Below are 8,982 nucleotides of genomic sequence, written 5' to 3' on the forward strand. Positions count from 1 at the left end.
TGTGTGTGGAGGGAGAACGAGCGCTCACCAACAGTTTTTTCTTCATTTGTGTAGACCTCAGAAGTTTATTCCAACTGTATTGTTGTTTGCTGTTTGAGGTGAGACCGCACTGCTGCTCAGGCTGGTTTGGAACTCCAGGGCTCCAAGGGGCCTCCCATTTCACTCTAAGTGGCTGGAGCACAGCATAAAGCGGACACCCGGCACTGGAAACACATTTCACTTGAAGATCATGGAGAAAAGGTAGGTTTGCTGAGACAAAGCACACAAAGGTTTTATCTAGAAAGCAAGTTTCCTCCCATGGTTCTGTCTAAAGATGTTTTTGATCTCTATCTCCTTCTTAACTCAAACTATTTCCTCAGTTGACTATCAACCAGTCCCTTACAAATGGATTGAACACACCTAAATCAGCCAGCAGGTTTCATAAATCAGTCAATATTAACAACTGTAAAACCTTACAGCTGACAAATGAACATTGTTTCTAATAGATCTGGGAACCAAAAGAGAAGAGCCTGGAGGTCAGATTATAACCCACAACCAAAAGTCACATGAACACAGCTGGGAAGGAGTGTTCTGGTCCATCTGGAGGACACTAATCAACTTGTTCTTTGCACAATACCCCTCTCCAAATATTGACGATATTCAACCTCAATAACTCAATCTTATTCCCATCTGTAAGTGCGCCCTTCTGGTCCAACAGAGCAGAAAGGGGACATTTTTCAACAGAGAAAACTGTCAATGCACTTGATTTAGTCCAAAGATGATCACACCAACACCAACTCTGAGACACACACACACACATACACGGAGTAGCTCTGCTCATCAGTTCAACGGAGGTGAAAAGAATCTTGGATTCCTTAAGGACCTCCAGGAAAAGCAGCTACTTCCAAAAGAAGCAGGAAAAGAGCAGATGGCAAGAGCTCCCAACCCCTCCCCCACTCAGACGCTCCGGGCGAGCACTGTCCAATCGAAAAACGATACCCGCTGTACGTGCCATTTTAAATTACTAAGTGGCCATACTAAAAAAGTAAAAAGAAACTGAACAGATTGTTTTTATTCTAACGTAGCCACAACAGGTATCTCCCCAAATAACTATGTAACACACTGCTTGCTAAACACACGCTGATTTAAGCATAGGAGATATTTTTCGTTCTTTTTTTTTTTTTTCCTCCCAAACAATCTTTCAAATCAGACCTTAAAACGGAGACCAGAGCGGGGCGGTGGTGGCACGCAGCTTTTAAATCACAGCATTCTGGAGGTAGGAGCAGGCGGATCTCTAAGCTCGAGTCCAGCCTAATCTACAAAATGAGTTGCAGGACAGCCAAGGCTACACAGAGAAACCCTGTCTCGAAACAAACAAAAAATTGAAACCAGAAGCGAATCTCTAATTCTTGCCACATTCGAGTGCTCGACGGCCCCACACTGGACAGCGCAGGTCTTAAATACCTAACACTATGACTATCTTAACATCTGGGGACCCGAAAACGCCCAACCCCGGAATAAATTCACCCACTCAGAATGCAGGCACCACCCCTTGGGCCAAGCCAGGACCTTCCAACCTGACCACACCCCTGCGCTGACTACCCCTAACCGGAAATTCCCGCTAATGGGAACTGACAGGTCTCCATTCTTTAAGGGAGGGGAAAGGAAAACCGAGAATCCTAGTAGTCTCCGAACCCCGGCCGAACACCGGAAACCAGTCGCCACCCATACGCGGGGTGGGCCGTGCATAACACCCGGGGGCGAACCCGACCCCGGCGAGCGCGCACTCCCGGGTGCTGGCCTCGCGAGCGTCCCCAAACCCAGACACTGATGAACGCGGGCGCCCCGCGACCACCCAGCACCCGGGAATTAGGAAAAGCTAGTGCGCGGATGTCCTCCAGGCAGTCCAGGAGGCAGGGGCCGTGGCGCGTGCCCGTCCGACGACCCCTGAGGCTCCCCTGCGGCCGGTTCCGGGGTCCGCGCCCCTCCCCCGCCTGGAGTCCGTTAACGGCCGCGCGTGCTCACGAGGAGGCGGCGGCGGCCGCGGCGGCGGCGCGCGCCCGCGATTGGGAGAGCGCGACCCTCCCCGCGGCGCCCGCGCGTCCCTTTCCCTCACCTGCGGGGCGGCACCCGGGACGCCGAGGGCGCGGAGTGCGGAGACCACAGCGGGATGTGCGTTCACCCGCTCTAGCTCGCAGTCTTGCAGCTTCCCTGGGCGACCCGCCGCAGCTGCCAGCCCGCGACGCTCGCGGCGACGCCCTCTGGCGGCGGGAGGCCTCGCGCGCCGCCCCGCAAACGCTACCATTGGCTGCGCTGCCAGCGTCAGGCCGGGGTTGGAGGCGCCACGTCGGGGCCTCAGGGCCGCGGAAGCGGCGGTGATAGGCGGAACGTGGAGCGGCCGCAAGCTCGTGAGCCCACTCTCATCGCCCTCCCCCATGCCACTTGGGCACCAGAGTAGGAATGGAAGGAGACCTAGATTCATCTAGGCACCAGGGTGTCACTTTCTCCGGAATCTGCTCTCTGCAGTAGCTTATCCCGAGCGTCCTGCTTTGCATTCCGACAGTTTCCGTCACCCTGAAAACAGCCATACAGTCGTGTCCTTTCAAATGAATGGCAGGCACAGGGACCCGCGTTGAACAGGGAGGTGATCTAAACTTATTCGGACGCGGGAGCGACACTCCGGAACCTGTTCTCATTCCCTATCCCGTGAGTTATGCTCTACACGCAGTCACTATTTTTATCATTTTGAAAACAAGATGTGGTATGGTGAATTGTAGAAACGGATCTCAGAGCCAACACAAGTTCTGTTTGTCCCTGGCCTTCAGATCTCAACTTAGATGCCGCTGTATTCACCTATGTTTCAGTGGCCAGGTGTACACTAGCCCAGATAGAACACTGGGTAAGGCTGAGCCCCTGAGACTGGAGATGTGAAAAATGCTCCCAGGCAGGGCAGTAGAAGGGAGAGTGCTCCCAGGCAGTGGGAAAGATTCCAAACCTGAGTAGCTGACAGGCAGGGAAGACCAAAGTGTGTGTGTGTGTGTGTGTGTGTAGAAAACTCAAAGAAGATGAGCCACTGCGTGAAATTTGGAATTCAACGTCTGAGATAAAAATTGCAAGGTCTAATTTACAGTTTTAGAAAGTTTCTTCATGTTCTTGGGCAGATATAAAAGGACAAGCAGAAAAGTGAAAGGGGCTGAGGAGAAGGTAACTTAGATGACAGAGTGCTTGCGTAGCCTGACCACACGTAAGCACAAAACCGTGGGTTTGATTTCCAGCACCAAATAAACTGGACATGGTAGGATACCCTGTCATAGCAGTACATGGGGTGGGGAGGCAGACTAGGAATTCCAGGTCTTCTCTGGCTATGAAACAAGAGATACCCAGGTCCAGGGCCATTGGGGACAGAGGGAAGAGCTTACATTAGAAGGAAGACCCTGAGATGCACTCTGTCTGGACCCACTGTAAGCTACTGTAAGCACAGGAAGTTGTCAGCACTGTGCCAGTACAAAGTGAAACTTGATGAGATTGTATGAACTTCCTGTTGTTCCTGTAACAACGGCCTACCTTTTTGTTGCCTTAAAATAACATAAGCTTAGAGTTCTTTTTTTTTCCTCAAGATTTATTTATTATTATAATTAAGTGTGCTGTAGCTATCTTCAGACACACCAGAAGAGAGCATCTGATCTCATTATGGGTGGTTGTGAGCCACCATGTGGTTGCTGGGATTTGGACTCAGGTCCTCTGGAAGAGCAGTCAGTGCTCTTACCCACTGAGCCATCTCACCAGCCCATAAACTTACGGTTCTAAGGGACCAGAGTCTGCAGTAGGTGTTTGACTGGGCTGAAGTCAGAGTGCTGGCAAGGCTTGTCCCTTCTGGAAACTACTAACGAGTTCTTGCCTCTTTTTAGCTCCTAGAGGCCTCCTGGACTTGTAGGCCATGCTCTTCATCTCCAGAGCCAGTATTTCCCTTAGAATGAGGTCTCTTTACCACACCTCCTCTGATTCTTCTTTCTGCTTTCCCTCAGAGGGCACTGGTGATTGCTTTTGAACCATGTGGATAATCCAAGGAGGTCCTGGATCCCGCTTGGAGATTCCCAGTGATTTTCCAGGCAAGATAGCAATAATCACAAGTTGCTGGCGGTAGAGAGTAGATATATTTGGGAACCCATCATTATATGTACTGTAGGGAGCAAAGGAAAGGAGGGCTGAGCGTGGATGAGCCTTCTCTAGCCTTGGAGAATGCTACGTGGTGGAAGGGTTCCCGCTGCCTCTGCTGCGATGCTAGTGGGGAAGCTTCCTCTCCTTACCTGGGTGCTGGACCAGACAGGTGCATTTGCTCAAGAACTGTTTTGTGCTCCTGCCTCCCAAGGGGTGGCATTAAAAGTTCACCACCATTCCAGCCTTTATTCTGTTTTCTATCCTCTGGTACCTTACAGAGGCCTGGAGCATATACTGTTATATGATCTCCATGAGATTGAGGCCAGCCTCATCTGTAGACGAGTTCTAGCCAGGGCAACGGAGTAAGACCCTGTATCAAAACAACATAAATTATCCACATGCTGATTGCCTGAACATCATTTTATGCCTGTAACTAAATGCAAGCTAGCCATTAGCCAATTCATAGGAAATAGAGTCAATTTACACAAAGGACAGGAGAGGATATTTAGGAGTCAATGGGACAAATTTTATATTTGAATCATCATTTTATCCAGTAATTATATGCCCCCAAACAAGTGATGGGATAGAAAGCCTTGAATATACTAGACAAGCTCCCTGCCACAGGCCTTTTAAAACTTATTTTTAGGGAATGAAAGGTTAACGTACTTCAGCGTGCATGTTGTTATCTAATCACCAAGGGAAGTAAAGGTAGGAACTAAAGACCAGAAGCAGAATGTATGGGGGTGCTGCTCAGTGACTCTCTCCTAGCTACCTTTCTTTCTTTTTTATTACATTTTTTCTTATTTTTAAATTTTTTCATCTACTTTGATCATATTATTTCCCCTCCCCTAAGCCTTCCCAGATACAAAGGATGGAATTTTTTAAATTGAAATCCACCTGCCTCTGCCTCCCAAGTGCTGGGATTAAAGGCGTGCACCACCACTGCCTGGCCTTAAATTATTTATTGAGGAAGGATTTCATTATGTAGTTGTGGCTGGACTAGAACTTGCTATGTAGACCAGGTTGGACTCCAACTCACAAAGATCTGCCTACCTCTAGAATTCCTCAAGGCGTGTGCTACAAATAAAAGATAGCTATGAGCTACATGGTTTTTTTTTTTTCTTTTTCTTTGCAGCAATTTATTATTTTTTTTTTAATATTTTTTTTTAATTTGTATGTGCACCAGAAGAGGGCATCAGATCTCATTACGGATAGTTGTGAGCCACCATGTGGTTGCTGGGATTTGAACTCAGGACCTTTGGAAGAGCAGTCAGTGCTCTTAACCACTGAGCCATCTCTCCAGCCCCAGGAGTCTTTTTTCTTAAGTCATGGGACCTGGGGTTCAAACCCTGGTTGACAGATTTGTCTGTTAGTGCCTTAAGGACTTCCATGGGCCCAGTGCAGGGAAAAGAAGAAAAAAGAAAGTCACTAATCTCTGAGTGGGAAAAACCCATCAATCCCTGACCTTACAACAAAAACCCACCAATTCCTGAGATCCCCACACTCAGGACTAGAAATCCCACCAGTCTTCAATCTGGAAATCTCTGCCCTGAAAAGCTCTGCCCCCTCAGAAATCACTCAGCACTGCCCTTTGTTTAATTCCCTGCTACTTGCTCCCAGGAGCAGAGAGTAGCCATCTTTGGATTCATCCTCTGCACCCTGGACCCTCCATTAAATCTTTTTCATGAGATTTGCTGGCTGGGGTGACTCTTTCGTTGGGAGAAGCCAAGAAGAAAAGAAGCAATGAAGAGCAGAAGCAAAGAAGTTGAGCAAGCCCAAAGCTCCTCGTTCGACTCCTCAGCTCAGCTGGGATAGCTACCTTAGGAGCTGCAGTGCTCTGCTGCAGGGGCTTCCTCTCAGAGCTGCATGGTTCCTGGGCTGAAGTTGTGCTTCCCTTGGGACACTGTCCCACTTCCAAGCTGCGTAGCTCCGGGGCCCTGTGTCTTAGGATGCCCTTCTACTGGGATACAGTCCCCTCAGGTCTGTATGGCTCCTGGGCTTCTGCGTCCCAGGATACCCTTCCATCTGAGTAGAAACACATGGCCTTAAATGGATCCTTCTTTTTTTTTGTTGTTTTGTTTTTTTGTTTGTTTGTTTTTTTCGAGACAGAGTTTCTCTGTGTAACCCTGGCTGTCCTGGAACTCACTCTGTAGACCAGGTTGGCCTTGAACTCAGAAATCCACCTGCCTCTGCCTCCCAAGTACGGGGGGATTAAAGGCGTGTGCCACCACTGCTGGGCTTTAATTTTTTCAAGATGAATTCTCTGTGTAGCCCTGTTTCTCCTGGAATTTGCTCTGTAGACAAGTTTGTCTCAAACAGATATGCCTGCCTCTGTGTCCCAAGTGCTGGGATTAAAAGCATGTGCTGTATTAAACAATATAAAAAAATGAATGAATTTTATTTCTAGGAGTCTCTGGGGGTAGAGGAGCATAGGAAGTCTGGCTTCCCAGACCCACATCCAATTATCTTCTAGTCTTCCCTTACAGTTGAAACACAGTCTGTGTTCCAAAATGTGTTTACATCCACTACCACTTCTGGAAGTTTATTTTCCCAAGACTCATGAAGACATGGAACTCTCATCACTGCCTGCCCCATGCCTGCCTGGATGCTGCCATGCTCCCACCTTGACGATAATGGACTGAACCTCTGTAACTGTAAGCCAGCCCCAATTAAATGTTTTCCTTTATAAGACTTGCCTTGGTCATGGTGTCTGTTCACTGCAGTAAAACCCCAACTAAGATACCTGCATGTATGTAACTGCACCATTTGTGCATGCAATGCCTTTGGAGACCAGAAGAGGGTGTGGACAGTAGCTATTACAGTGTGGGTGCTGGGAATTGAACCTGGGTCCTCTGAAAGATCAGCAAATGTTCTGAAACACTGAGCCATCTTTCCAGCTCCATATTGATTTTTTTATATGTATGTGTGTCTGTATGGGTAAGTGTGGCTGTCCATAGGAACCAGAAGAAAGCACTGGATTCTCTAAAGCTGTAGTTCAAGTGATTGTGAATTCTCACCATTTGGTTGCTGGGGGTGGCTAGTCCTCTGCAAGAGCAGTAATCACTCTTAGTGTTTGAGCCTCTGATCTGGCCCTAAACTCCTTATCTTCACTTATGTGTATGTGTCTGTACATGTGCATCCAAATGTGTGTAGGAGTGTCCATGGAGGCCAGAAGAGATCATCAGAGCCTCCGCAGCCAGAGCTATATATAGTAGTTATGAGGAGTGGAGGAAGTCCTGAATGTGTGAATTTCTGAGAGAATGTGTCCTGTTGAGATGAGCTAGACATATTAAGGACTCTCAGATCCATGGAAAAATGGCAGAGCCTCTCCCCACCCTAATGGGCATGTGAAGCTCAGGGGAGTGGCAAAGCCTTCCCTCTGGTCCATGTGCTGCTGTTAGTGTGTGCAAATAGTGTTCGCCATGGAGTTCAACAGATATTTACAACCTGAAGACTGCCCCCTACAGTCAGATTTCCTAAAACTGCCTCCTTGTTCAGCGGGATGCTGCAATCTGCCTCTGTTCGACTATATAAAAAAACATGCTGAGTTTTCTGGGTGCTAAGGTTCCTCCATCCGAGAGCCCAGACTACCTGGTCCAGCTTTCCTGTGTGTCTGTGTTTGTCTTCTCTTCATACCCTTCATGACCCAGTAAGGTCCACCCCTGGAGCCATGCAGGGTGACATGTAGGTTGTGATCCATCTGACATGGGTGCTGGAGACTTAACTCAGGTCCTCTGGAAGAGCAGTGAGAGGTCCTAACAGCTAAACCAGCTCTCTAGCCCCTGGTACATCCAAAATTAATGTCAAACTTGCTATAAGTCCCAAAATAACCTTGGATTTCTCATCCTCTTGATTCACTCTCCCAAGTGCTGGGATTGAATGTATGGTGCAGTGCCAGCCCAATAAGTATTTTTCAGCCATTAACATAGCCATTTTTTCAAGAGTGATAATTGGGTAACCTCAGGCCTCTAAGCAGTGTGGGAATCTACATGGGGTTCTTGCTGGGTTGATACTGTGCGCACACTGAGACTCCTTCTTGAATGTGCATACCATGCTGTCAGATGGACTTAGTTCATGTGGTGTCTGATATGTACTGCTAGCTGGAGTGTGTAACATCTATTTGGAATGTTTTAAATTGGTCTATTTACAAACATACCATTATGGATAAGGAAAGGCCTTATGAGGAACAGTTGGGGCAGTGTATGTAGAGGGGAGACATTTTCTTCATTAGTGTAGCCACTGGTAAATCACTGTGCACAAGCAAGCAGGCATAATTAAACTCAGTGGATTAGACCATACACAAGACGTGAAAGTGGAAGCAGGGCTTAGAGAGACTTTCAGTAGAAGTGGAAGGGATGGAGCTGTGGTACTTCTAAAGGGAAATCCCCTGTTGTACCAGACAAAAGTGAAGTTGGGGGGCAGAGGGGCTGGATAATCTATCATAAGCAGAAACAGATCCAGCAAAGACATGGACAAAGACAAGGGAAACAGGCCAAATTGTCAGAGAATGTGGAGTATGGAATATTCTGGGGACCTATAAATATGTGATGTCGCAAGACACACAGCACTATGGAAGTGAGCCCCCAGTGGGGAGAAATAGTACAGGTAAAAAGGGTATGAGAGAATTAAGTAGAATTTTTTAAAAATCCCACATTATTTCTGTGTGTGCACAGATATGCACTGCCATGGGTGTGAGGACAGAGAACAGGAGATGGTTTTCTCTTCTGACCATGCGGTTCCTGGGGGTGTAACCTCAGGTCGAGCCATCTTGACAGCCCAGATTGTATACAAAAGGTATGAATCTTTTTTTTTTTCTTTCTTTCTTTTTTTTTTTCTTTTTTTTTC

General features: G+C 47.7%; 1 protein-coding gene and 1 long non-coding RNA gene across 6 annotated transcripts in view; one reads left to right on the top strand and one right to left on the bottom strand.

The window, feature by feature from the left end:
- The window catches only part of Zc3h7a (zinc finger CCCH-type containing 7A), a 37,787-nt gene extending 35,522 nt beyond the window's left edge, over positions 1-2,265 (bottom strand). For 2 of the 5 annotated variants that reach the window (XM_031362703.1, XM_031362711.1), the window contains exon 1: positions 29-1,948. The gene's annotated coding sequence lies outside the window, so the exon portion shown is untranslated. Of the gene's footprint in view, positions 1-28; positions 1,949-2,095 lie in introns of those variants that run through there. The other 3 variants (XM_031362722.1, XR_004116470.1, XM_031362693.1) reach the window with 3 other exon arrangements.
- A 4,202-nt stretch (positions 2,266-6,467) lies between these two features.
- The window catches only part of LOC116085305, a 4,448-nt gene continuing 1,933 nt past the window's right edge, over positions 6,468-8,982 (top strand). The window contains exons 1-2 of the long non-coding RNA XR_004116487.1: positions 6,468-6,791; positions 8,811-8,931. This is a non-coding gene — a long non-coding RNA (uncharacterized LOC116085305). The remainder of the gene's footprint in view (positions 6,792-8,810; positions 8,932-8,982) is intronic.

Source organism: Mastomys coucha, unplaced genomic scaffold (genome assembly GCF_008632895.1).
Source record: "Mastomys coucha isolate ucsf_1 unplaced genomic scaffold, UCSF_Mcou_1 pScaffold12, whole genome shotgun sequence".
NCBI lineage: Eukaryota > Metazoa > Chordata > Mammalia > Rodentia > Muridae > Mastomys > Mastomys coucha.